We start from the raw sequence: 25,910 nt of genomic DNA, 5'->3' as shown, positions 1-25,910 counted from the left end.
TCAACAACTCAGCCTACAGAGATGGTGAGGTTGGTGTTGAATTCAGTTTTAGAAGAATGGCAAGTGTTTGTCTAGAGTGTCCTAAGTAGAGAGAAATTACCGGATTGGGAAGGAATGTGGGCCGATCTTCAGCGGGAAGAGATGAAGTGAGACTTACTCAAGTGCAAACTTGATGGCAGCGGCAATAGTGCGATGAAGCCTGAGGAAGAGAATGCATCCCTTGCGTCGAAGGGGTAGTAGGAGCAACGAAAGAAGAAGAAAGATGTTCAAAGATCAAATGTTTCCGGTGTGGTGAATTTGATCACTACACTGCGCAATGTCCTCTCTAGAAGAAGGACAATGACGAGAAACATGATCCGTAGGCTGCTACCGCAAAGATCGAGGAAGAGGAATTCGCTATGATTGCCTAGATACCTCCAAGGGAGAGGTGAGGTGATCTAGTATTGTAGTTCGAAAGAACTGTAGATGGGCAAGATCCTTGAGGATTCCACCTCTTGGATCAATACCTTGCTACGGGAGCCCATATCAGAAGTAGCAGGATGGACCAGGATCAGTTGGTGCAGAGGAGTGTCAGAGTGAGAGTTGTAGTGGCTAGGAGCGCCAAAATCTGAGCAACACAAAGCTAGTGTTGGTAGTAGTGTAGTTGGCACAGAGCATAGTCAACAACAACTCAGTGTCTTCAGTGACAGTGCAAAGACTAGCAACAATCAAAACTGCAGTGGAAGATGCATCATGCTGAACACCTTTGGTTTAGTATTTTGGATGCTTTTCCATTGTTGTTGCGGCAACAACAATAGTAAGAGAGGGTTGCAATGCAGATGCAGTATTGGCAGTGGGAGGGTCAGCAGCGGCACAGATGCAACATTTGTGTTGTAGTTGGTGGGCTGTGATGTCAGACATCGACAACGCAAAGGGAGATGTTACAAAAAAGGGTGATGCTTCAGCAGGTTGCAGGTTGCATTACTAGAGCACATTCCTCGCTAAGAGGGAGTGTTGATTTCTAGTAGCATTGGATGTGTTCTAAGCCTCAAAATTTGCGGGGAGGCTTGGACACATGTTTTCCAGAATACCCAAAAGTCGTTGTGGGAAATTCCACCCAGAGAAGGTTTTATTAAAATAATTAATTATTTTTAATGTATGCCCAAGTCTAAATTTAGGAAATTAAAATAACTAAAGGGTATTAATTAAACTATCGGTGAAACTTCTAGAAGAAGACAAGGATCAATCCAAAATGATCTGAGCCATTGATTAGAATCTAATCTGGGCTGTTTGTTCTCAACGAGAAGATTATAAGAAGAGGCTTGATGGGCATTTAGAAGACACATTAAGAGATCAAGAGATCGATTTCTAAAGAGAGCAGCGCAACAGTTGTCAGAGAAGTGATCGAGGTCATTTCTTGCAGTGAGGGGCGGAGATAGTTTTCGGTTGGAGAGTTTCCTGATCTGGGGATATAGCGCAGAGGAGGCAGAGAGATATCCAGAAGAGGTAGTGCGACGTAGAGCGATGCTGAGGCAGCGTAGAGGCTGAGAGGAGATTCAAAATTTGCTTGAGGGTCGAGTTCTAGAGCCAGGATCTGGGTTGCGAGACCGGGAAGGCAGAAAGTCGAAGTTCCAGAGGCAAATCAATCAGCCAAGGTAGTGCCACAGAGCAGTAGTGATTGCGTAGAAACTGTGCAGAGGCATCTAAGGGCTAGCCATTCAGTGGTTGGATCAGTATTGGATCGCCAGTGATAGTGTGAGGTATATCTCACTCATCTCTCTGTTAGTCAGATTCTCTGCATTGGATACCCAGTAAGGCATCCAATGATTGTATTCATAAATTACTGCTTAATAATACAAACCTTCAACTGCTGTACCGATTTTCCCACATTGGGTTTTTCTGGGGACATTAGGCCAAAAACAACGGTGTCACTTGTGTGTGTTATTTCCTTTTTGCTTAGATTCTTGTTTCTGCATTTTATTTAAAGTTGTGAAGGCTGCAGTTGTATTTTCTTTGATATTTACAGTAGAACACAATGAATAACTTGCATGGATTAACAAGTAGGAGAAGTAATATCAGTTTGTTGCAGTAGTGATTTGAGGATTCTCGAATTTTCACACGTTGCTCCTTCTGCCTCTCCGAATCTTTGATCCGGAAAATTTACTCCGTAAACTCACTCAGAGAAGTAATTTTCCACGAAAATTAGCCCTCCTGGCCAATTTACTGTGCTACCACTCTGGGGTTTTGAAATGCTACCTGCACAATGTTTTCAAACTCCCTCTTCTGCCTGCAACTGAGCTCTTCTGCTTACGATCGGTGCTCTGATACCATGTGAAAAATTGGTGACCCGATTCCTACTGCAACAAACTGATGATATTTCTCCTATTTGTCAAATTACTTTAAACAAATTACTTGCAGTTTCTACAACGAATATCAAAATATATACACTGCAGCCTACACAAAACAAAATACTGCGGAAATTAAATATTGCACAGGAGAGAAATAAACACAAACACACATATACATCGTTTGTTTTGGACAAACGTCCCCGGAAAAGCCAAACTTGTGAAAACCGGTGCAACGATTAAGGGTTTTTATTATTATGCAATAGTTTCTGAGCACAAATCTCTAGATGCCCAAACTGACAATCTGATACAGAGAATAAACTGGCAGAGAGGTAGTGTGAAAAATTTCACACTGTCATTGGCAATCTGAATCTGATCTAGGCTCTGGATGGCTAGCCCTACACTGCCTCTGCGTCATCCTACGCAGATCTGCATCACAGCCTTTAGGCTCTGAACCACCCTTCGTGCTGGTCATTTTGCCTCTGGAACTTGGATTCTCTGGCCCTGTGGTCTCACACCCCAACTTCTGGCACTAGATCTCGACTCCCCAACAAAATTTTAGACTCCCTCTAAAGCTTTGCTCTACCTCTTTGAACCTCTGTATGCCTTCTTTGCCTTGCACTCTCTGGATTTGGAAAACTCTCCACCGGTCTACTATCCCTACCCCCTAATGCAAGAAGATCACTCGATCTCTCTTTGGCAACTCAACACTGCTACCCTTGAGAAATTCGATTTCTTGATCTCACTATTTCAATTTGTTTTTCTTATAATCTCTCGTTGGAGCACCAATGACCAAGATTAAAACATAATCAAAGGCTAAGATTAATTGGGAGTTGATCCTCGTCTTCTTCTAGAAGATTCACACCAGATTTAATTAATATCCTTTAATTAATCACATTTCCTAAGTTTAGACTTAGGAATGCATTAAAAAATGATTAATTATTTTAATTAGACCATATCTAGGTGGAATTTTCCCAAACGATTTCTGGGTATTGGAGAATGCATGTGTCTTAGCCTCTTTGCAAAATCTTGAGGCTAGAGCACATCTGTTGCTACATAAATCAACATTGACTAAAGAGTCAACCTTAGAAGTTCTACTTTCCCTTGGGTGGTGGAAGCACCTAATAGGGTTGACTACTTAGCCAGCCCTACAAAGGTAGGGAACACCTTTATGGGATTTGGTATAGTTATATATTTTAAGGTGATCTCATTTTGAAGGTACTAATATGCCCTTAACACTTAAATATGGTCCACAGATGCGTTTATGATCTCAGTCTCCAATGAATGGTTTCTTTCACTTGAGTTTGAGTTGATTTTTGTAGATGGTCCAGAACAATAGAGGCTTTGAGGATGCCCAATTGCAGATGATGCCTGTTACCGCTCAAACTAGCAGGGGACTTGAGGGGGATCCTTAAAGGGAAAATGCTAGGCCAAGGGCAACAAATGGAGACTTAACCCATTGTCACCTTAGCTAAGGCACCCTTCTATTTACAAACTTTCACTGATGGGAGGAGATCTTATATGTATGTAGTCTCTAATGAATGATAAGTCAATGGATATAAGTGACCCAAACTCTTTTCTAGAAAGTTTGAAGGATAAAGCTTGCTTGCTTTCTAAGCAAGGTACTATGTGTTTCTAGGGAAAGGAAGAGAGGATTTTGAGGGCTAAGTTTATGGGAATAGGCTTGTGAAGGAGTTCCCCAATCCCTAAAATCCTTGTTAGAATTGGTATCTCGGATGGTTCTTAAAGAATAGTCTTTTGAAGGAATGTGACCACACGGGGCCAAGTGGACCCTGTCTAGGATATGAGGAAGGTATGAAGCAACCAATGATATTCTTACCCTAGACAAGGTGGGGAAAGGATCAAGAGAAGAATTTCACTTGAAGATGTTGTCTTGACCCTATGAGGTACTAGCCTTGGGGATGGCAAGGCAAGTTTTGATCTTGAAGCTAAGGCTTGACTTTTCTTCCAACTCCACCTTTAGAATGACTTCAAAATTGGAGGAGGGCAAGAGGAAAGGCCAAAGCAGGAGACCCTCAGAGATCGATTTTTTTTTTTTTTATGGCTAGCTTGCCGGGAAATTGATGCCCTAGTCACCCCAATGTGGCTAGTCTCGACAAAATGTGAGAAAATGTAGATTTTAGTGACCACCCTTGGTAGATTAGTGCCTTAATGTTTGGGAGAATCGAGTCTATGTTGAGTAAGAGTAGGATTTCATGGCTTCTAGTCAAGGAGGCCTGAAGATGACTCTTCATTTGCCTTCTAGGTTAAGAAGAAGCAACCCTGTAACTTTTATACTTCGATGTGCAAGAGAAATGGCTTGTCGAGGTCAAATTTCACCCCTAGGAGATTTCGCTCCTATTACATTGAAGGAAATTCTATAATAGAGACAAATTCTACAATATTAAGTAGTAAATGCGTGCAACAATTATGCCCTAGAACAAGGAAAATCCTAGCCCAACATATATGACAAAAGAAAACAAGAATAACATCAAAAACACGTACTTACATGAAATAGAATATAGCCAGCCATTCACAATTAACAATAAAGAAGCTCCAAGAGAAGATAGACCAATATCCATACATCAAAACTCATCCATAAATCTCCAATTCATCCTTAGAAAAAGTGTGAAAATCTCAAGAGAGATAAGAGATCCAAACCAAAGTGATCATGAGAAATGAACTCATCTCACTTCTATTTATACACAAATTAGGAGATCAAATTAGCCTCCTTGGCCTACATAAGCCCCAAAAATAAAATAATGTTCTAATAATACAACTTTTGGTGACAAACCCACCAAACTAGCTCATAAATGACAAAGTAAGCCTTCTAAGAGGTCAAATAATAATCTATGTATGTTGTAGGGCTCTCTGAAAGGCCTAATGAGGTCCGTGGGTGCCACAATGAAGAATAGGACCCTCAAAAGCAGTGGACAAGGGGTTGGCCCCTTGTAATAACCTGTGGTGCTCCAAATGCCATGTGGGGTTACACAAGTGTACTCATGGGTCTCTAAACAAATCGAAGATGCTTGTAGATCACCTGCAAGGGCTAGGATGATGGTGTAGGTGATGCCACATCATCGTGCAAGTCTTGGATCATTTGCCAAGTCTATGGTGTAGATCTGGTGCCAGCTGGGCATGATGGATCAAGTGCATCCTCCTCGTCCGATAAGTGAACCACGAGCAATCTCTGAATGGCTGTGGGGATCCATGGAGTGCAATTTGCTGCTATGGAAGCCCATGGCTCTCAATGCTCACCCTATATGTGCCAATGTAGCCCTCTGGAGGATGAGGACCCTGTATAGGGAGACCAAACCCCAAATGGAAACCGTCTTCAATCTTGCATAAGATCTAATGTGTCCCCTAGCCTTCCAGTACAACAAGTCATTATAGAAATAGAGTAAATGAGCTTCTCATGGACCACAAGTGGGGACTTCATAATGGCCCGCCCTTCCATGATGGGCTTCAGGATGTGCCAATGCCTCCTAAACTCCAAATGGGGTTAACTAAGCACCCTATTAGGTAGTTTCTATTGCTAAAGGAGACAATATTTAAGGTACATCCTTCAAAAGGTGGTGGGATGTGATAGATATGGTGAATGAAGTAGGGGATGAGAAGGGGCAGTCCTGGGTCACATGCTGGGGTATAAGGGTAATTATAAGAGGGGAGCCCACACTTGGGTTTATAATGTGTAGGAGGGAGCAATCGTGGCACATGAGGTGCCTTGACCTTGATTTTTCCACCCTTCTTTTTCGCCTTTTGCCCTTTTTTATGATTTTCTTTGATTAACTGCTCGAGGCTCAAGGGGTTAGAGGATGATGTATAAGATATAGCAGTGAATTCCCCCCTTTAAGGTGGGGTGGTGCATCGCCCACTAGGGGTTGGGACAATCATGTGTTCCTATATGATGAAGAAGGCTCATAGAACCTGTAGGAACTAGGGTGATGGCCATGATGATGGGGTAGAGCTCATGTATTGGCTTTTTCCCATGTGCTAAATGTGTTCGTCCCAACCATCTTTTGCATTTTGTGGTACATTCCCTATTGAATATGGCCATATATGCTTTTAACTTATTTTTCGGCTGCATCAACCTTCGGGCTTCATTACAGGTCATGACCCGAGGTGTGGGCAAGGGGAAGGGGCAAGCTAACCCTATGTGGACCCAATGGAGGAATGTTGACCTAGGTAGGAGAAATGATGGATGGGTTAATAACTTAATAATGAATGGAAAGGGGGTAATTTAGCCCCATGGGGGTAGGTGAGTTAGTAATCACAATGCGGTGAAGTTCGTTAGAAAGGCGGGCTCTGTACTGAAGGTCACAAGTTCAAATCCCCGGGACTTACCCTGGAGCTGTATAGAGGGGCGGACACAGCTCCTAGTGGTTATAGAGGTAGTGGTCAGAATCGACCCCCTGTAACGTGAGTCGCGAGGCTGCCCCTGTTGCCAATTCCACTGTAATAAAAAAAAAGAATGTAAAGGAGGTAATATAAGTGGATAAGGGAGCGGGAGCACGCAATCAAAATCGGGGTTTCCTGTGAAATAACATCCTTGGAACCAAGTGGTCAGTAAAAGAGATCTCACGAGACTAGAATGCAAGGTTAATTCCTAGAAGGGGTCTAGGGGATAGAAGCACAGACCTAGCCCATTCTTTTTATCGAATCCCCCCCATTAATCCATGCCCAAAAGTGTGCATGATAAGCAAGCTACAATCCTCAATTTCCAAATGAAAAGACATACCTTTAGATTCGGGAGGCTCACCTTCAAACATACGATCATGACAGATGGGAGGGACCACATGGCTGGCTCAAGTGGCGGAGAAAATGGCACAATGAGCTAGCTGGTGGCTATAAGAGGCTGTTGGCTACTGACTGAGGACCATCTTGGAGAAAAAATTTCTCCTAGGGATATTACCCACAAAATAGTGGGTAACAATGCCCAAGCCATACATCATATTCCGGAGAGCATGACAACTTAATAAATGTAATGTTGTCGACTTTTGGTAGAGTGTTGGACCATTTGATGAATTGAGTAGTTGATATACATCCCAAAGCACCTCGAAAACCTAGGACATTAAGCTTTTCTTGCCGGGTGTTGACCACTACTGGTCAACTTCCCATGCGGTACACCCTCTTTTCTTGGCAGAAAGAGATAGCACCTGAACGACGTGTTCGTGCCAGCCTACAACCATCAGCAGCTTGATCATTTCAATTGGAAACCCAGTCTGCATGTATGAATTGTAAATAATCTAAGCAGATCAGAGTCATGTATGTAAAATTGCCTAGGTGGACCTGATTTTCTATGATAATCTATGTCCCGGAAGGTTTTTTGTCTCACCGATCCATGGATCGGCAGAGTTTTCCTTCAAACCTGACCCCAAAGCCGGGATGGATTTTGTCATTAGAACTTTAGGAGAATCCTAGTGTGTTAATCTGCTGGATTATAGTTGTGTCGCAGAACTGGGTGATTTATGAGGGTCTGTATTAAGTGGGTTTGTCCCCTTGAGATGTAAATTGTAAAAAGTCATCATGAAATGTGTCTTGAGGGTTGAAAATGTTTTAAATCCCCTCGTGAGTCCTAAGTCCTAGGTCCTAGGTGATGTTCCCAAAGGCTTAGTTCGGTGATCCATTAAAAAATAAAATAAAATAATAAAATAAATAAAAATTAAGAAATTTAAAAAATAAAATAAATAATAAAAAATTTAAAAATTTAATAAAAAATAATAAAAAAATTTAAAAATTTAAAAATTTAAAAAATGAAATAAATAAAAAAATAATTAATTTTTTTTAAAAAATTAAAAAATTTCAAAAATAATAATAAAATAATAAATAATAAGAAATTTTAAAAATTTAAAAAATAATTGAATAAATCGACGGATGAGATCAAGAGATGTCTTGATCTTCATCAACGGTCGAGATCATTTCTACATGGATCATTCGAACTAGCCGTTGGGATCATTTCCTTTATATAGGGTGCTAGGAGTCATTTCAGATTCATTGGATCTGTGAGTCTAAGACTGAAAAAGCTCTCTTGTAATCTGATTTCTGGTTAATAAAAGAAGACTTTGGGGTCCATATCTTGCTGGTGTTACTCTCTTAAAATGCTGTGAGATTGTTTCATTTTCTGCATATGTTATTTTCAGCCGTTAATAATAGCTTTTCGTAGAGTATTGTGAGCACAGGTATCTTGTTCACTTGCTGGGGTTTGGGTGCTGTTAGGGTTTCTGAAGTAATGGCAGGTATCTCCATTACTTCCTGAGATCTAGCAGCATTTTGCCCTCTTTATTGACAGTTGTTTTGAGCTGTGCAGAAAACATCATTGAAGGAAATTTTGTGGGCGTTCGGGGAAGTTCTCGGCTGAACCAGCCAACTCCCGCAAGCATTTTGTGTTGAGCCCAGTTGGATTTGATCCTGGGTCTATCATTCGGTTTATTTTTTCTAATTTGCATGGGAGATTTTCTGAAGTTCTTCACAGTGACAATCTGAAATTTCAGTTCTTTAAATATTTTCGGTGCTTATTGCCAGATCTGGCTATTAAAGAGCTAAAATCTGTAAATTATCAGTTGTCTTAGGGTTTCAAAATTTTCTGTCTTAGGGTTTCAAAATTTTGTTTATATACAGATTTTTAATTAAGGTTTTCAGTGAATTTGTCTTTTTCAGGTTGCCAGAAACAATGACATAAACTTGTGATCAGCAATCCAAGAAACCTCTGGACTGCATGCCTTTCGATACTGCGCAGTCACCTAGGCATTTTCCAGTAAGCCGTTACCAAGTGAACCAATTCGTGCCCCAAGCCGTACACCTGCAGCATCAAATCCATTAGTTGGATCAGCATTTCTGTATGACGACAGTAGACATTTGGTTTAAAAAAAAAATCTGCTGCTGCAATTTCGTTTTATTAATATCAACTGAGCAGTAAAGCAGTCTTGCTTTCCCCTCTCGATCATCACCTGCACACAAGCGAATTTCAGATTAGCAATCTGCGGGTTTTCATCAATTCCTCCATGCCTACGTTGAGTTTCTTTGCCACCGTCGACTGTGGGAAGTATGGATTTCTGAGCACCAAATAAAGCATCGGATCAGAACTCGTGCGTAGGTGATCTGCAAATCGGGATCCTCAGCTACCCTGCATCCGTTCAAACAAACAAGCAGAAAATCGTTGAAATCTCTAGAAGGCACGATCAGATGCTTCACGTGAGTAAATTGAGGTGGGTTATGCGTTAAAGCGTTTTCTGCGCAGTTTTCAGGGTATCCGCAGACAGATTTGTTTCAGGTAAGCCTCAAATCGATTTCGGTTTCTTTCCCTGCCGCCGTCGACTGTGTCTGAAGCCCGATCATATGCCTGAGTTTTGAGTTTCGGTAAGATCAATTTTGTTTTATTATTGTTTCATTTTTGTTTATTTGCCAGCCGTTAGCATAGTGTTAGTATAGTTAGCGTAGCAATAGTTGCGATTTTCATTTCTTTTAGATTTTAATGGTATTTTAATTAAGTTTTTCATTTTAGATTTTAAGTTAATAAAAAACTCATAAAAAGGGTTAAAAATAAAAAGAAAAAGGGTTAGCTTAAGGGGCTTTTAGCTTTAGGTTTTAACTTAGATTTAAATTCATTTTTTTGATTTATTTTTATTTTTGGGCTTAGTTTAAATTTTTATTAATAGTTTAGTTTATATTTATTTTGTTAGTTTTTAATATTTTAGCCTTAGTTTTATTTCTTATTTTAAAGAGTTTAGATTTAGGTTCTTTTAGATTTAGATTTTATAAAAAAAAAAAAAATAAAAAAATAAATAAAAGATTTATTTAGATTTAGTTTTATTTTTTTAAAATAGTTTAGTTTTAGACTAATTTTTTTTAGATTTCATTTTTTTTTAGTTTTGTTTTAAAAAAAAAAAAAAATGTGGATTTTTTTTTCTTTGTCAGATCCAGTTACTTCTTCGGGAATTATTATTTTTCACGCTGAGATCTGAATTTTCAAGTCGAGATGCGAATTTGACATATGATTGTTGTTCATGGTTCATGTTTCTATATCATTTAACAAGTAATCGTTTTTATAATCATCTCTTAAGGCACTGGTCTGCTCAATTGATCAAATCCATCGAGTGCTTTTTTATATCGTATCTCGTGTCTCCCAACCAACTGGTCGATAGTTGGTCTTCATCATCCCACAGGGACTACCCCCCTTAGCCGCGGGAGACAGGCTTAAACGGAGGGATCGGGGATCAGAGTGACAGCCCCCGGTCTGAGCGTTGTCGTGCCAATTTGCACGACAACACCGGGCATGGAGGATTCTTCATTATGTACAAGTGGACCCAACATGTCCCTATGTTGGTCTTGACACCACCTTGATGGGCAAGCAATGCCATGATCGAGGACCCAAATGAGGATGGTCATTCTTAGGATGGTTGAGGAGGGCTTGTCACACCTGATGGAACCCTAATGTTGGAGAGAGGAGGCACCACGTTGCTCGCTTGACCCACGTGTAGATGATGTATGGTACCAACAGTTGGATTGTGGACCTTGGGAGCTGCTTTGATACATGTTTTGGAGATTTTCTCAAATGGAGGATGACCATGATGCTTGGAGACATTTTTAACCTTCTTTGCCTTGATGGAACATTTGAAGCCCTAAAAGAGCATGACATGATCACATTTTTTAGGTCTACAACTCACACGTTTGTGCTAATCTTGGCATATTATGTAGTAAAGTTAGTGGGTTGGCTTGTAACCCTATTTTTTATTTTGTTCATGTTACCCACCAAAAGTGGGTGACCCCATAGGAGAAATATTTTCTCCCACACTTCCCATCCAGCCAGCTAGCCAACAACCACCACTAGCTGACGACATGCCACTCTTCATTTCCACCACCTACATCAGTCATATTGTTGAAAAATTGGGGCAGCTATGTGATGAATTTCCCCTACCCCAAATGAATCCCTTCTTGCAAGGAAAATTCAATTATTATTAATGAGGCACAAATGAACGTGGGCGTACGATTATTAAGGCTCATGGAAAATTATGTTTTATATTGTTATTAGCAAATTCGAATTGGTAATTCTACTTCCAAATATTTCAAGCCAACCATCCAAATTAGCATGTCGGCTTGGTCAAGGGTCGTGACCCTTCATAGGCAGCATCAACTATAAAGTGGCATGTGTCCTCCTTCATTTGGACATGGATCTTGGATATCTGAGGGAGCTTGTCTATTCTCCATGGCTTGATTCACATTTGTTCTCTGGCATGGTTCAAATCAGTTCTATGGCTCGCTATTTCAGAGGCTCGCATATTCTTTGTGTAACTCACATTGTTACATCTCAATGGTGTGCATTAAATCCTCTGTGATTTGCACTATTTTTGTGAATTACATTTCTGTATCTTGGGTAGCTCGCATCATACTTAATGTGGCTCATAGTTGCATCTTATTAGGTCGCACTATCTTCTATGGTTCGTATTTAATATCAATGGCTCACTTCTATAATAGTTTCTCGATACATAATCGCATATGACTTGCATTCTATCTTTTATAAGTTTTTCTATGGCTTGCCTCTATCACAATGGTTCGTTACATAACCGTGTGACTCATATAAAAATTCTATGGCTCGCATTTTTCAGAAAGATTCATATTTTATAAACAGAGGATTCATATTCTATATAGTAGCTCGCACTTTACACAGAGGATTCATATTCTATACAGTAGCTCGCACTTTATACAGAGGCTCGTATTCCATAGAGTAGCTCGTATTGTAGCTCACATCATTCTTTTTATATCTTTGTGACATCTCGTTTGGTTACCTCAGTATTTTCTGCGCACCTTTTATGGCAGTAATATAAATGACAACATTCTCATGACTATAATATAGTATTGGAAGATAGTGACTCTTGTATGTATGCTTATCCTCATAATAGTGATACCTTCGCTTTTGTGATCTTTTATATAGAAAAGTAACCATGTTCTATGGTCATAATGTACCGATGTATGATAGAAATTGTGAATAATGATCTAGATATATGACAATAACAATGACTTGGATCTATATGATGAAGCAACAAATACACAAATGTATTTGTAAATAATATTTTATTAATAAGATGAATGTACAAGAAGGTTGAATGTTATAATGGGGGCCTGTTTATATACCTAGGCAAGTGTCCCTTTAATGACTGGGCATGTCCCTTAGAACATGCCTCTTCATTAACTAATCAATTAATTAACTCTAATTATGTTTACTATATATTCATTTATATTTTATATAATTTATATGCGTAAAATTGCCCTTTTCTTCAAAAAGCTGTCCTCAAAGCTTTAATGTTGACAATTTTCTTCACCTTGTGTTTGTCATCTTGATAGGTATAATTCGTCAATCGTCTCAGCATGCATAGCTCGTTAGTAATATTCCTTGGAATTAGGGTTTTTTCCTCCTCTTTTTTTTTTTTAATATATATATATATATATATATAATTTTAAACCATTAAATTAAGTTAATTATATAATAAAATTAATTTATAATATATAGTATTATGTAACTATATAATATATATATGATTATTGCTTATTTTGAATCGACGAGAGTACACCATTTGATTGAGAGTTGCACTGCTTGACTGCGGTGAAAACAAACGGTGGATGGAACTTGTTGTCGAGAGTGTGTCAGTCCATCGGCCAAAAACTAAAAGTAAGCAGAATCTGGATGAAGGGTGACGGTGGGGGCACAAGGGCACGACTAACAAGTTGCTGTGTCGGGAAGGTGGACGTTGGATGGAACTGGGAGCTGCTGGACAGGGGATGACGACAAAATTGTGAGACGAGTCGATCAAGTTGTTATATATATTCATAATACCATTAATAACATGGTCATTATTATTATTATTATTACCGTTGCATTCACCGCTGTCACTTGATGGGTCCTCATCATCATGATGATTAGCATTAATGTATCTCTGGTAGGCGTCATCCAGGTAGCTATAGAGCACGTCCAGCGCAATGGCGTTGATGTTTTGAGCGAGATGCAAATGCCAACATAGCAGGAAATTGTATTATGTTTTGAATATCACAGAAAAGGGATTCGGGTCACCTGTGATTGTTCGAGTCTGGTCATCGTTTTGCCTGTTGCAGTTCTAGTTATCGCATTGAGTTTTAGAAGGAGGTGCCATCTTCTTGGGGATGGATTTTGATATTATTTTTTTATCCCTTTTATTGGCAACACTTCCATGATAGATTCCATATCGTAGCATTTTTTTATTTGTAGTCTCTTTATAGATTCAACCATGACTCTTTCTAAGAATTGCCTCCTACCAAAGCCTAAAAATGGGTAGCCTGAAATTTTCTTCTTAAATTGATTTCCAACTCTGTGATCATCCCTTGCAGCAAACATTGAATCATCGCTTGCATTGCTTGCACTAGATGGGGAAGAAGCTATGTTGCAGGAAATGTGGGGTAGGAGGGCGTTTCTGTACGGAAACGAGTACGAAACGCTGAAACGCGTTTGGTACGGCCCTGAAACGCGTTTCAGGCCGTACTGCCACGTTTCACGAAACTGAAACGTGGCCAGTACGGCCTGAAACGCGTTTCAGGGTCGTACGACCCACGTTTCAGCATTTACTTGTGTTTTTTTTATTTTTTATTTTTTAAATATGTTTTGTAATCTATTCTTACGTTAGCCTAGTTACTTCTAGTTGCTTCCAGATGCCTGTCTAAAGTTATAAAAGTGAACTTTTGCCCTAGTGTTGATATGCAGTTCATGGTAATGTTAAATTCTTAAAGTAAAAGGATGAAAATGAAAAATAAAGGAGAATATCACTCAATTTTACTTAAATTTTTAACATTACCATGAAATGACTCAGGATGTTTGAGAGTGGTTTCGCCCTCATTGGATTTCATATGGAGAAAGTAGAATTTTAGATCTCACTCAAAATCCAGTAGACTTATCTGTTTTTCAGGATTTCAGGATTAAGGGGATTGCAATGTTTCCATTGGATTTTATCATGTACTAGGGTATGGAACTTGTATTTAATTGAGAGAACAAAGCCCTCTATGCAGAGGAGACTCCCAATAATCAAGAGAATGTAGGGTACTAGGGTATGAAACTTGTATTTAATCAAGAGCACTAAGGTCATTCGACTATGTAGGAGGAGACTCCCAATCAAGCACGAGACAAAAAATTAGAAATTTCTCGTGGCTAATTTTGGATATTTCTATTTTCATTATGTGATTATTAATGAGTAAATGTGATGTAAATTTAGATACTTATAGTTTATGCATTGACAATTGACAATTTTATCATAATGTAATAAATTAGAATGTATCATATATGCTTTATGATTGCACATATTTCTTAAATGTCGTAATATATATATATATATATATATATTCGCGTTTCCCCGTTTCCAAAATTTGGGGAGGTCGCGTTCGCTTCCCGTTTCGGAAACTCGTATCCGTTTCCCCGTTTCGTGCAACCTTGGGAAGAAGACACCATGCAAGGTGACCTTTTGCTATCTAGAATACCTTTTTGTGAAGAGAATATCCTAGCCAAATTTTTCATATATCGCACTTTCTTAAAGGGTGGAGACTTCTTATAGACATGCTTCAACCTTGGAATGATTCTCTGCTCTTTGGCTTCCATCTCTTCCATCAGTTTTGAGAAATTTATTTCTTTATTTTCCTTCTCAAGATATTGGGTTTCAGAAAATCTTTCAATATCTTTCTCATTGTTGTGTTGAACCTTCTCCATTTCAGATGGCAAATCCCAAGGTTGTTTCGGTTCATATTTTAAGTTCTTCAGTCAGATGTATTGAACAACTGATGATTCAAATTAATGTCTGGCACCTCATGGATATTAATAGGAAGACCTGTAACAGCTCTGGCTTTAACACAAGTATCTTTCAGGACAGTTTCTTCCATTGTTGTGTTTGTGAACCCCGAGTCTGTCCTTTCATGAAGCAATTTATTCTCAAGGGATCTCGATTGTATTCAAAAGTTTTCCTCTATTTTTGATGATTGTTTTGTTACTAGCATAAAGCTTTCCTTTACTATCTCATTACAAGGGCTTCGGGTGGCAATGTGATCATCGTCAATTTTTATTTTCTCCCCTTCTGTATTATCTGTGGATTCATTTCTTCCCTTGGAACTCTTTGCATCCGCATCTTCCTCTCCATTATCAGCATCAACTACTTTCCCTTTCTGTTCATCATCAAAATCAATAATCTTGACATCTTCATCATCTACAACTGTATTTACATCCTCAGTTGTCATATACCCACTTTGATTGTCATTCATGTCACCCTGAGAAGATCCCAATTCAACATGTTCAACATCATTTTCTTGATTAAAACATTCTTTAATGTTAGTTCCTTTCATGTCAATGTTTTCTTCCTTTAGACATGCTGAATATTCTGCAAATGATTTTTTTAATTGCTGAAACGATTCTCGAATTTCACTTAACTGCTCAATGATTTCAGGACATAAACTTAATGGCATATTGTGCAGCGGATAACGTCCAAAGGCTCGCATGGCTCTAATACCACTGAAGCAACAAAACTTAAGAGTGTTTGTGCTTTTAATATAAAATACACAAATGTATTTGTAAATAATGTTTTATTAATAAGATGAATGTACAAGTATGTTGAATGTTACAATGAGGGCCTGCTGATATACCTAGGCAGGTGTCCTTCTAATGACTGGTCATGTCTGCCTCTTCATTAACTAATCAATTAATTAACTCTATGTTTACTATATATTCATTTTTTTTTATATAATTTATATTCATAACATATGACTATGGCATTTCCCTTGATCTTCATGACAATATGTGACAATGATGTTAATGACAATGCTCTATCTGACTGTGCCTTTGGCATGTGATAGTAATCTTCATGACATTGCCTTGGATATATGGCAAAGATCTATTTGTATATGACAATGATCTTAAGATGAGAAATAACCTTTGATATGACTGCGAACTTGGCAGTGACCTCATATAGTTGTTACCCTTCACTATGACAGTGACCTGGTTGCATAACAATGATGAATGACAGTAGCAGGGACTTTAATATGGGAGTGACACTTTGATAATGGCAGCATATATGCGATGAATGAAATTGCAGTAATGTATGGACAGTGACCTTGGGCAGTGATCTATAGGACAATGAGATAGTGATATGTCACTGTCATGATTTACGTGACAGTGACATGTGACAGTCATTCCTATGAGAGTAATAAATGGTAGCAATGATTATTGATGATAATGTGACAATGATATATGGCTAATCTCTATGATGACGATATGATAGCGATGGCAGAATCTTTATGACAACTACAACGAAGTATGTGATGTTCTATGACAGAGTGATGTGTTTGCTACTAGATTGTCCTAATAAGACTAATGTATTGGATAGTGAAAGACATATGTCTCATGATATTTTGTACATTGTATCTCAGTTGAACATTTGATGAGTATCTAATAGAAGAAGAATCTGGTTGGTCTTTGACCTAAATCTTGGTGTCTTCATTGTGCATGCTTTTCTTTTGTTGTTCTTTACTGTTCCATTGCATTGTTGATGTTTATTGTTCTGTCTACATAATTGCTAATGATGATATGATGTTATGGGGTGAATGTAATGTGAAAAAATTAAAAAGTTTAAAAGTGCATTTATCGAGATTCTATAGTAGAGAACAATCTCACCCAAAAATTTAACTCATATGCCTTTCACCCCTTTCGCAAGAGCACATGAATGAAGGTGGGCTTCCAATCAAAAGGTACTTTATTCATTTTGCAATCAGGCACTTATGCTTGTTTGTACTTCGGGATTTTGATATGGATTATGAGGTGACCTGGAAGGAGTGGTTTTGACCATGATCTTATTACCTCGCCTTAAATGGGGGGTTAATCTTCAACCCTAGTATAGTGGGACCTCCCCTAATGGCACTGTTACCGCTCAATCTAGCAAGGGTCCTAGGAGGGGTTCCTATAGAGAAACTACTAGGTCAAGTGGCAACAATGGAGCAATAACCCACTATCATCTCAGATAAGGCTCCCTGTCCTTTACGGACTTTCATCAATGGGAGGAGTCCTGGTATTAAAGAAATCACTAAGAATAATGTATCAATGGTGTAGAGTAGGTAGTGATTTCAATCACCTATTCAAAGGAGAGACTCTATTGATGGGGTTTAGTTGCTTAAGAAGCAAGATGAATGGCCTCCAAGAAGGGCTAGAAGGAGACCTAGACCTAGGGTCGAGGAGTATTTCTCGATTTGAAGTGCCCTTGACCTAAGAAGTCTAGGAGAATAGGGTTTTTCAAGTAATCCTTATGAAATTGGGATGACAAGGTTGTGGGACCACAAAGAAACCTTACTGGACCCAATTGAGGTCAAGGGCTTAGGGTAAAAATTCAAACAAAGGGTCTTGAACAAGTGAGGGAGAAGAAAATGATCAAAGAGATAGGATTTGACTTGAATTTTCGATGTGATGATCCTTAATGAAGCCACTAACCAAAGGAAACCTAGGGACAAATGGTCTTCGAGCTTGGGCTTGGTAAAACTTGATATTCAACCATCGGAATGACTTCAAAATTGGAGGACCTCTCACAGACACACCAACACAATTCTAGACCAAATTTCATAAATTTTGGATGGCTACAATTGATTTCATGTAATGCCCTAGGAAGCCTACTAGGGTTAGGACTTAGAAAAAGGAGAGAGGTGAAAAGGATTTTCATTTGGTGATCACCATGGAGTAGACCAGTGCCTAGCCTATTAGGGAGAATGGAGTCAATGAGATTTCAATGTTTAGAGTTTCTTTTACCCAATGAAGGAGTTCCACAACAACTTCGCATAGCCCTAAAAGTAGCAACTAGGTTACCAAGGAATTTTACACTTCTTGATGTTGCAGTTGATGACTTATCAAGGTAATTGTGAAGATCATGTACCACTAGGACATTCATCCACTATACCATACATGAAACATATGACAAAACCCTCACAAAGACAAGATTCAATAAATTCACATTTCCATTAGGGCAGCAACTCCAGGTTCATGACAAAAAAATTTCATACATCAAACATGTTGCATAAATAAAGAAATATATCATGAAAAAGGCACTTACAAGTATAGCGAAATTATCCAATCATCAAGAGGGACAAAAATCAAAGCTCCAAGACCAAGATAAGATGTCCAAACATCAAAATGTATCAAAGATATCCAATTCGTTCTCCAATAACTATAGCAAAATTCTCAAAAAGAGAAGGATCCAAATCCAAGTGCGATCAAATGAAATGATCATCACATCAATATGTATCGTCCTCTAAGGGGTTCGATTTGACTAATTAGGCCCAATGATGCCCTAACTAATAAAATAATGTGCAAAAATAACATTACTTGGTGGCAAGCCCACCAAGATGACTTCATAATATAAAAATAAGCCTCTAAAGAGGGGAAAGTGATAGAAATAATAGTTCAAAAGGCCATTGAAGAGGCCTAGTGAAGTCCAACGTGTGCCAAATGAATGAATGGGCTCCAAATATGGTGATAAAGGGTTTGGCCCCTTGATGTCCAAGCAAATGACTTGTGGTGCCTTGAAGTGGTTGTGGGGGCACAAAACATCCTCATGGGTCTCCAAATGGATCGAAGAAGCTTGTATCCCATTTGTAAGGGCTAGAAGAATGATGCAAGTCCTCCCTCTGTCTACCATGGTGAGACACATCCTCATCTGGGCCCTAGATCAGTTGCCAAGTGTGTGGTGCAAGAGTGTGGCCGATTGAGCAAGGTGGTCTAGATGCATTATCATCGTCAAATAAATGGAACACGATCAAGAAATGAGTGGAACTGAAAGATCCCATGATGTGGCAATCTGTTCTCTATTATAGTGGAAGCCCATGGTTCTCAACGATCACCCTACAAATGCTAATATGACCCTCTGGAGGGCTTGGATCCCATATAGGGAGACCAAACCCAAGATGAAGACCCACTTGCAATCATGTATAAGCTCCAATGCGTCCCCTCACCTTCCAATACAACAAATCATTAGTGCAATTGAGTAAATGAGCTTACAAATCATTGAACTAAGTGGACACTTCATAGTGGCATGCCCTTCCATAATGGGCTTTAGAATGTACAAGTGTCTCCAAGTTCAAGAAGAAGGTTAACCAAGGACCCTATTAGGTGGTTTCAGCCTTTAAGGAGAGTGACATGTCCATGGTACATCCATCAAATGACAGGTGGCATGTGATATAATGATGGAATGGAGTGGGGCATCAAGGGAAGGCTCCAAGCCACATGCCACAATACAAGGGTAGCTATAATAAGGGAAACCCACACTTGGGTATATGAATGTAGGAGGGAGCAATCGTGGTACATGAGTTACCCCAACCTTTGTTTTTCCAACCTTCTTCATATGCCTTTTGCCTTTTATTGTTTTTTCTTCTATAATTGCTTGGGGCTTCAGGGGATGAGAGCATGATGTGTAAGATATAACAGTGAATACCCCCTTAAGGTGGGGCAGTTCATCGCCCACCAGGGATTGGAACAATGATGGGTTCTTTAATGATGCAAGGGGCCAATATAAGGAGCCCTAGGAACCATGGTGATGGCTTTACCCACTTGCTAAATTTGTTTGTCCTGACTATCTTTTGCATTTTGTGGTACATTTCTTGTTGAGAGTGGCCAAATTATGCTTTTTCTTTTCTTTTCAGCTGCATCAACCTTTGGGGCATCGTTCCAGGCCTGACCCAAGGTGTGGACAAAGGGAGGGGGAAGCTATCTTCTTTTGGACCCAATGGAAAAATGTGGATCTGGATGGGAAATATGGTGAAAGGGGTTATAATAATAACAGGGGAGTGATGTATCTGGTGTTGGGAAGCGAGACCATGCAACCAAAATAAGGGTTTCTCGTGTAGTGCCACTCCAAAAGATAGATGCCAATAACGAAGATCCCATAGAACTAGGATACAAGGTCAACCATCAAATTGGACAGAGACAAGAGAATAAATGAAGTCAACTCTTTCCGCTAAATCTCCCCACTAATCCATGCCCAAAAGTGTCCATGATAAGTAAACAAAAATACCCAACTACACAATTAAAAGCCATACCTTCGGGATTGGAAGGCCCACCTTCCAGCATACGATCATAACAGATGGGTGAGGGAGCATATGGCTGGCTTAGGTGGCAGAGATCAATGTCACATGGTCCGCGTTCGAGTTAGGGTTCGACAATGATTAGGTTCAGTTTGAGTTTGAATTTTTTGATGAGGTTCGCCATTCGGTTCATATATATATATATATATATAATGAATTATAGGATAAAATAGTAAGAAATCAACATCAATAAACATCAAAAAAGTTATCACAGACATGGAAACTGCAAGGATAAATTACAAGCTCGAGTTGTGACATGAGGTTATGAGTTTTGATCTATGAACTTGGTCAATGGCTATGAGGTTCGGTTAGGTTTGTTGAACCTGAAATTTTTTTTAAGGTTCGCCAAAATTCGAACCTCAAGGTTAAAGTTCGACGAACCTTGTGACATAGGCAGAGATAGTGGTACATCGAGCTATCTAGTGGGGTTGTTGGTTGCCATCTAAGGACCATCTAGGAGAAAGTTTTTTTCCTATGGATATCACCCATAGGTGGTGGGTAACAGACCCAATGGGTATAAGACCTCCCCTAATTGCTCAGGAAGAATGAAATTTTGTAGTCTAAATGCCAAGGGAAGAGTAGTTGCCACAAAATTATTCTCCTTTGGTAGGCATTCACTTCAATTTCATCCATAATTCTGTTTTCCCTAGTGTAAACCATAGTTTGGTTTTATCTTCAACTTGGGGGCTTATTGAGGGTTTCATGTGCGTCATCCTTGTTGGAATACATCATAGGAAATCCTTTCTTGGCATTGTGACCTTTGGATATCCCAATTTTCAACCTACTAACAAAACCTTAGTTCTTGTATTGCCCTAACTTGGTATTTCCAAGGAAGACGAATTGTCGCCTCTAGGAGCCTTGTGCTTAAAATTGTGTCTTTCCGCCAGAGATCTCTTTGTTTCACCTCATACCTCAAACCTAGAATACCGATTAGGTAACCTATACACATACCAAGACTCCTCCCATCGCTGAAAGTCCATTAAGTGGCATGGGGTTTTGGCTATGGTGACAGTGGGCCACTATTCCATTGTTGTCACTTGGTCTAGTAATAGCCTTGTAGGGTACCCCTCTCCAAGGCCTACTAGATTTTGCGGCAACAATCTTCTTAAAAATCCAACTTGTGTAGGGGTTTTTATTTAGAGATTAGAAGAGGTAGACCTCATATAAATAGAGGTTCACCTCTTTCATTATGATCATTATCATGTGTGTGGAATTCAACTTGTCTTAGAGAACTCCTTGTTGTTGTACTTTGATACTTTGTGGAGATGTGATCTTATTTGGGTTTTGGCTATTGGAGACTAATTCTTGTTGGGGAGACGTCATTTGGGGATTGAAAGAATGCATGTTCTTGGGTACATTGTGAGTACTTTTTGTTGAATATCATTTATGTTTATTACATGCAATGAATATTGCTAGGGCTTCTATTTTCCATGTCTAAATGCTTATATTTATGAAATGCCTGTTAAATTTTGCATGCTTTATTATTTTATCCTTGGACTCCCTAGAGAACTTCCTAATGAGCTTCTCTGTAGTGAATTTCTCCCCTCATAAAGTGATAGATAAGGTTAGCAAATGAAAGCCTAGGGTTTCCCCCCTTACTCCCCCCCTTAAGGGTTTTTATATCTCGATGGTCAAAATCCCTAAGACTCCATCACCCAAGTAGAGAGAAGGCATTGACATCCATATTGGTGATCAAAATTTATAAAATTTCATCTTTTTCTATCTCTCCTAAAATTTTCACCCTTCAAGGCAAGCCACTAGGGTTAGGGTTTCCGGATGAATTGAACTATTTCTTGAGAATTGAGCTAGTTTGAAGTTGTTCCTCCTTTCTGAGCCTTAAAACATCAAAATCTAGCAATTTGCATGGTTGAAACTTGAAAGTGCTTCCCTAGGGCTGATGCCATCAACCCTAGGCAATTCCAGGGCTTGAAATTTCCTAATTCTACTTAAGGCTTCAAGTTAGGGTCATTTGAAGGTTTGTTGCTCCTATTGTTTATCATACGTTTCAAGAAACTCGTTTCCTTCTTGTATGCGTAATTGTGTCATTGTGGAATCATACATTGAAAACCCTAGTCAACAAGTCTCTTTTTATAGGCCTCTTCATAGGTACACTATTTCCTATCACAAAGAGTTGAGCCTTGTTCCTAGTCTAAGTACACCTTGATTAAGCCTATTGAAGTGTCACCTTTGATCCTTCGACCTAGAATACCATTTAGGTGACCTATACTATGAAGCCTCTCATATGGTGAAATCCCACTAAAGAGCAGGAGGTGGAGTGATGAGGTGATAGTGGCATCCACCTCATTGTTGTTTCTTAGTCTGGCTTTTGTCTCATGAGGCATCTCATGAGATCTGCTAAATTTTAAGGCAGTATGTCTATCAAACCATCCTCACATTGGTGTAATACCAATTGCTGCCATTGTTTCAGAGTTTACTGTAATATAACTTGGTGGTTAGGTTGGTGATGTGATCATTCATATAGAGATGCTAAAAGGCAGGCTTGTTCTACCTCTGTCAAATAAAAAGGATCTTGACCCTATATTGCTAACTCTAATTCAGAAAAGGAGTATCTCAAAAAGGATGACACAATTTCCTTTCTTTGTCAACTATTTGCTAGATATGTTTTAACCATTGCCCAATGAGTGATATTGCCCTTTAGCTCAATGAACGGTATTGCCCTTTAATTGTCTACACTTCTTTTAATTCTCTGCAGAATCTCTAGTTTTTGTATTCCTCATCCATTTTAGCAAGGAAGAAAGAAGTCTCTCCTTTTATTTTTTCTTGTTTTGCAAAAGGAATTTAAAGTTGATTTATTTTACCTTCTTAAAATAACTTATCCTTAAAAAGGTTCTTTATTTATCTATGGTAAATCTTCAAAGTTTATAAAAATGAATTGACCAAATTTGGATTTTTATTTGGTAATCTGAATGTTTGTTAATATTCTCGATAAAGATAGCAAGCATTATAGCAGCAAATTGAATGAAATAATAAGTGGAATTAACTTGCGTGGAATTGAATGTGCAGGTTGAAGTGGGCAGTAGGGGCATTGAGAATTTGTGAATATAGCACTAGGTGTAAAAATTCTATGGCCAGTGTATTTGGAGGGAAAATGGTGGAGCAGAATCTTGCAAAAGAATTAGAGTTCAAAAGAACTCAATTAAATGCTTTAGTGTCATACATTTCATGGTGGATCCCATATCTGGAACAAAACAGCAGACAACAGAAAAGTAATTCTGGAATAAAATATTAGAGAAGCAGAAAAGTAATTCTCCAAGATGTTTTTTCCGAAACTAGAAATGGGTCTTTTTATTTTTAATAGGCTCCTTTGTATAAATTTCCCAGTTAGTAGATAGTACAGAGTAGGACCAGACCAAAAGTTTCTTCCACAAGAAAGGTTGGATTAGAATAAAATATTACTTGCTATTACCAAAAACAAGGTTGGTCAGTGGAATGATATTGAAGCCCTAGTATTGCCACCTACGATTGTGGAAGGAAGAAAGGAATCAAAGTCAGGAGGTTTTGAAGGCAAGAATGATATCATATTGGAAGCAGAAAGATGTGATATGTTGAAGTAATAGTGAAACAAGGTTTCACGCAGCAAAAGAAAGGTATGTTACTTTGTTAGACAGCAGTGAATAGTTGGTACATCATAATCTGTGGGGCGAAGACTGGAACTTGGGAATCTAGCCAAAACACTGAGCATTGTTGTCATTAGCAGTTTGAAACAGAGTTTGACCCAAAAAGTGCTCAACAAGAAGGGTTGGGCTGTGCTGATCGAATGCTATTGTTGTGAAAGAGATAAAGAAAATATAGAGAATTTACTGCTACTGTCATGTCTGTGTGTGCTGAGTAACTTTTGAAAAGTGCTTGGGCAACAAGAAATTGACCCCTTTCATGGAGAAAGCGATTTCAGCTAATAAACTAGAGTCTTTGACTTTCAAGGTATAAGAAAGTTTTCTGCCAAAAAAGAACAAAAGAACAAACTTGGACATGGCCTTTTGCAGGTATTAAGAATGTTTTCTGGGAAAAGAGAACAGAAGAACAAACTTGGTCAGGGTCTTTTGCAGGCATGAACATAATTGTTAAAACAGAGTAAGGTGTCATATCAGAATTTGATGCAGGTGATCCAGGATTGTAAAGGGATGGAAATCTTAAAGTTGGTGGGGGACTTGGAGAATGGAACTAGAGTCTCACATCAAAGGAGAGACATGAAGATTCTGTCACAGATCCAAGCTAGTTTGAAACTGTCCAAATCGAGAACAGGGAAGCAATACTTTGAGAGTGCTTCTAAAAGCGATCAGGCTGAAAATGCAAAATTTGTTCTGTGACGGATCAGGCTTGGCAGCTGACAACCGGCTACAGCTGGAAGGATTAATTGAAGGTGCCCAAATTTGTACAAATGAAGGTTTAGAAAACATTGGTGCGATTTAAAATTGACCATAAGACTGATGAGATGAAATAAGTGTAAGGTGGAAATCAGTCGTAGGATTGGACCATTCAAGGCATTCATAGTGCAGTCATACAATGAACAGGTGGGATCTTTTACATGATCAAGAGAAATACAAGGAGCCAAATAAAAGCGAGAGGGGGAGGACAAGGCTGGATACTCAAAGAACTAATGTCGATGAGTTAGTGGAGGTGCTGAAGAAAAATAAAGGATGGCAAGGGAGAAGAACACATGGAGCAATGAACATAAAAGATAAATGCGCTTGGTCAAGGAGGCAGGATCTGCATAAAACGTATGAATATTTTTATTGGTTCAGTTGGGGATTTGCTTGAAGGATTAGTGGCTGAACTGTATGAGATGAAATCAGAAGCCAAGCGGCTGCAAATTTGAAAAAAATTCCACAAACCTGTTGCAGAGAATTTAAAAGTTTTCCATCCATTGTGGTGGATATTGTCAGGGAGACTGTTCGAAGACTAATATGGACTAAGATCCGTGTAGGAACTCTATGGAGTATCTAAAGGAAGAGATTGCACGAGTCGAAGGCTGACCCGTGCGGCCCTAGAAGTTGCCAAAGCAGCCAACAAGGGGATTTATCAGAACAGACTGCCACCAAAGCCCCCATGGGCCATCAATAAATAATTTTTTGGAATAGTTCTGATACCATATGTAAAAATCTAGAATTTGAAATATACAACTAATTACGTAGATTAATAGCCAACACGCAAAACATTTAACACAAAATGTGGGGGAAAAACTATTTATAATAATTAATCATAAAAACAGTAGCCCAAAGGTCCAATAGAGTTGAAACCTAAGTTATGATATTTTATGTAACAATCCAAAATTCAACATGCAATTAATTATTTTATAATAATTAATCATAAAACAGTAGCCGAAATGTCCAATAGAGTTGAAACCAAAGTTATGATATCTTATGTAACAATCCAAAATTTAACATGCAATTAATATATCGCTTTATGTGATTAATAATCAACACAAACAATTAAACTAAATGGCATAGAATT

The 25,910-nt window shown here is 38.8% G+C and overlaps 1 protein-coding gene across 4 annotated transcripts in view; it reads left to right on the top strand.

Moving 5' to 3' along the window:
* LOC149197446 (translesion synthesis protein REV1-like) overlaps nt 1–25,536 on the top strand; it is a 336,508-nt gene extending 310,972 nt beyond the window's left edge. For 2 of the 4 annotated variants that reach the window (XM_089405836.1, XM_089405835.1), the window contains one exon: nt 23,463–25,536. The gene's annotated coding sequence lies outside the window, so the exon portion shown is untranslated. Of the gene's footprint in view, nt 1–15,769; nt 16,556–23,462 lie in introns of those variants that run through there. The other 2 variants (XM_089405837.1, XM_089405834.1) reach the window with 1 other exon arrangement.
* The last annotated feature ends 374 nt before the right edge of the window (nt 25,537–25,910 follow it).

Source organism: Pinus tabuliformis, chromosome 2_2 (assembly GCF_031772625.1).
Source record: "Pinus tabuliformis cultivar Carrire ecotype Pingquan chromosome 2_2, CPIR1, whole genome shotgun sequence".
NCBI classification, from domain to species: Eukaryota; Viridiplantae; Streptophyta; class Pinopsida; order Pinales; family Pinaceae; genus Pinus; species Pinus tabuliformis.
This window is presented reverse-complemented; position numbering and strand designations above follow the sequence as displayed.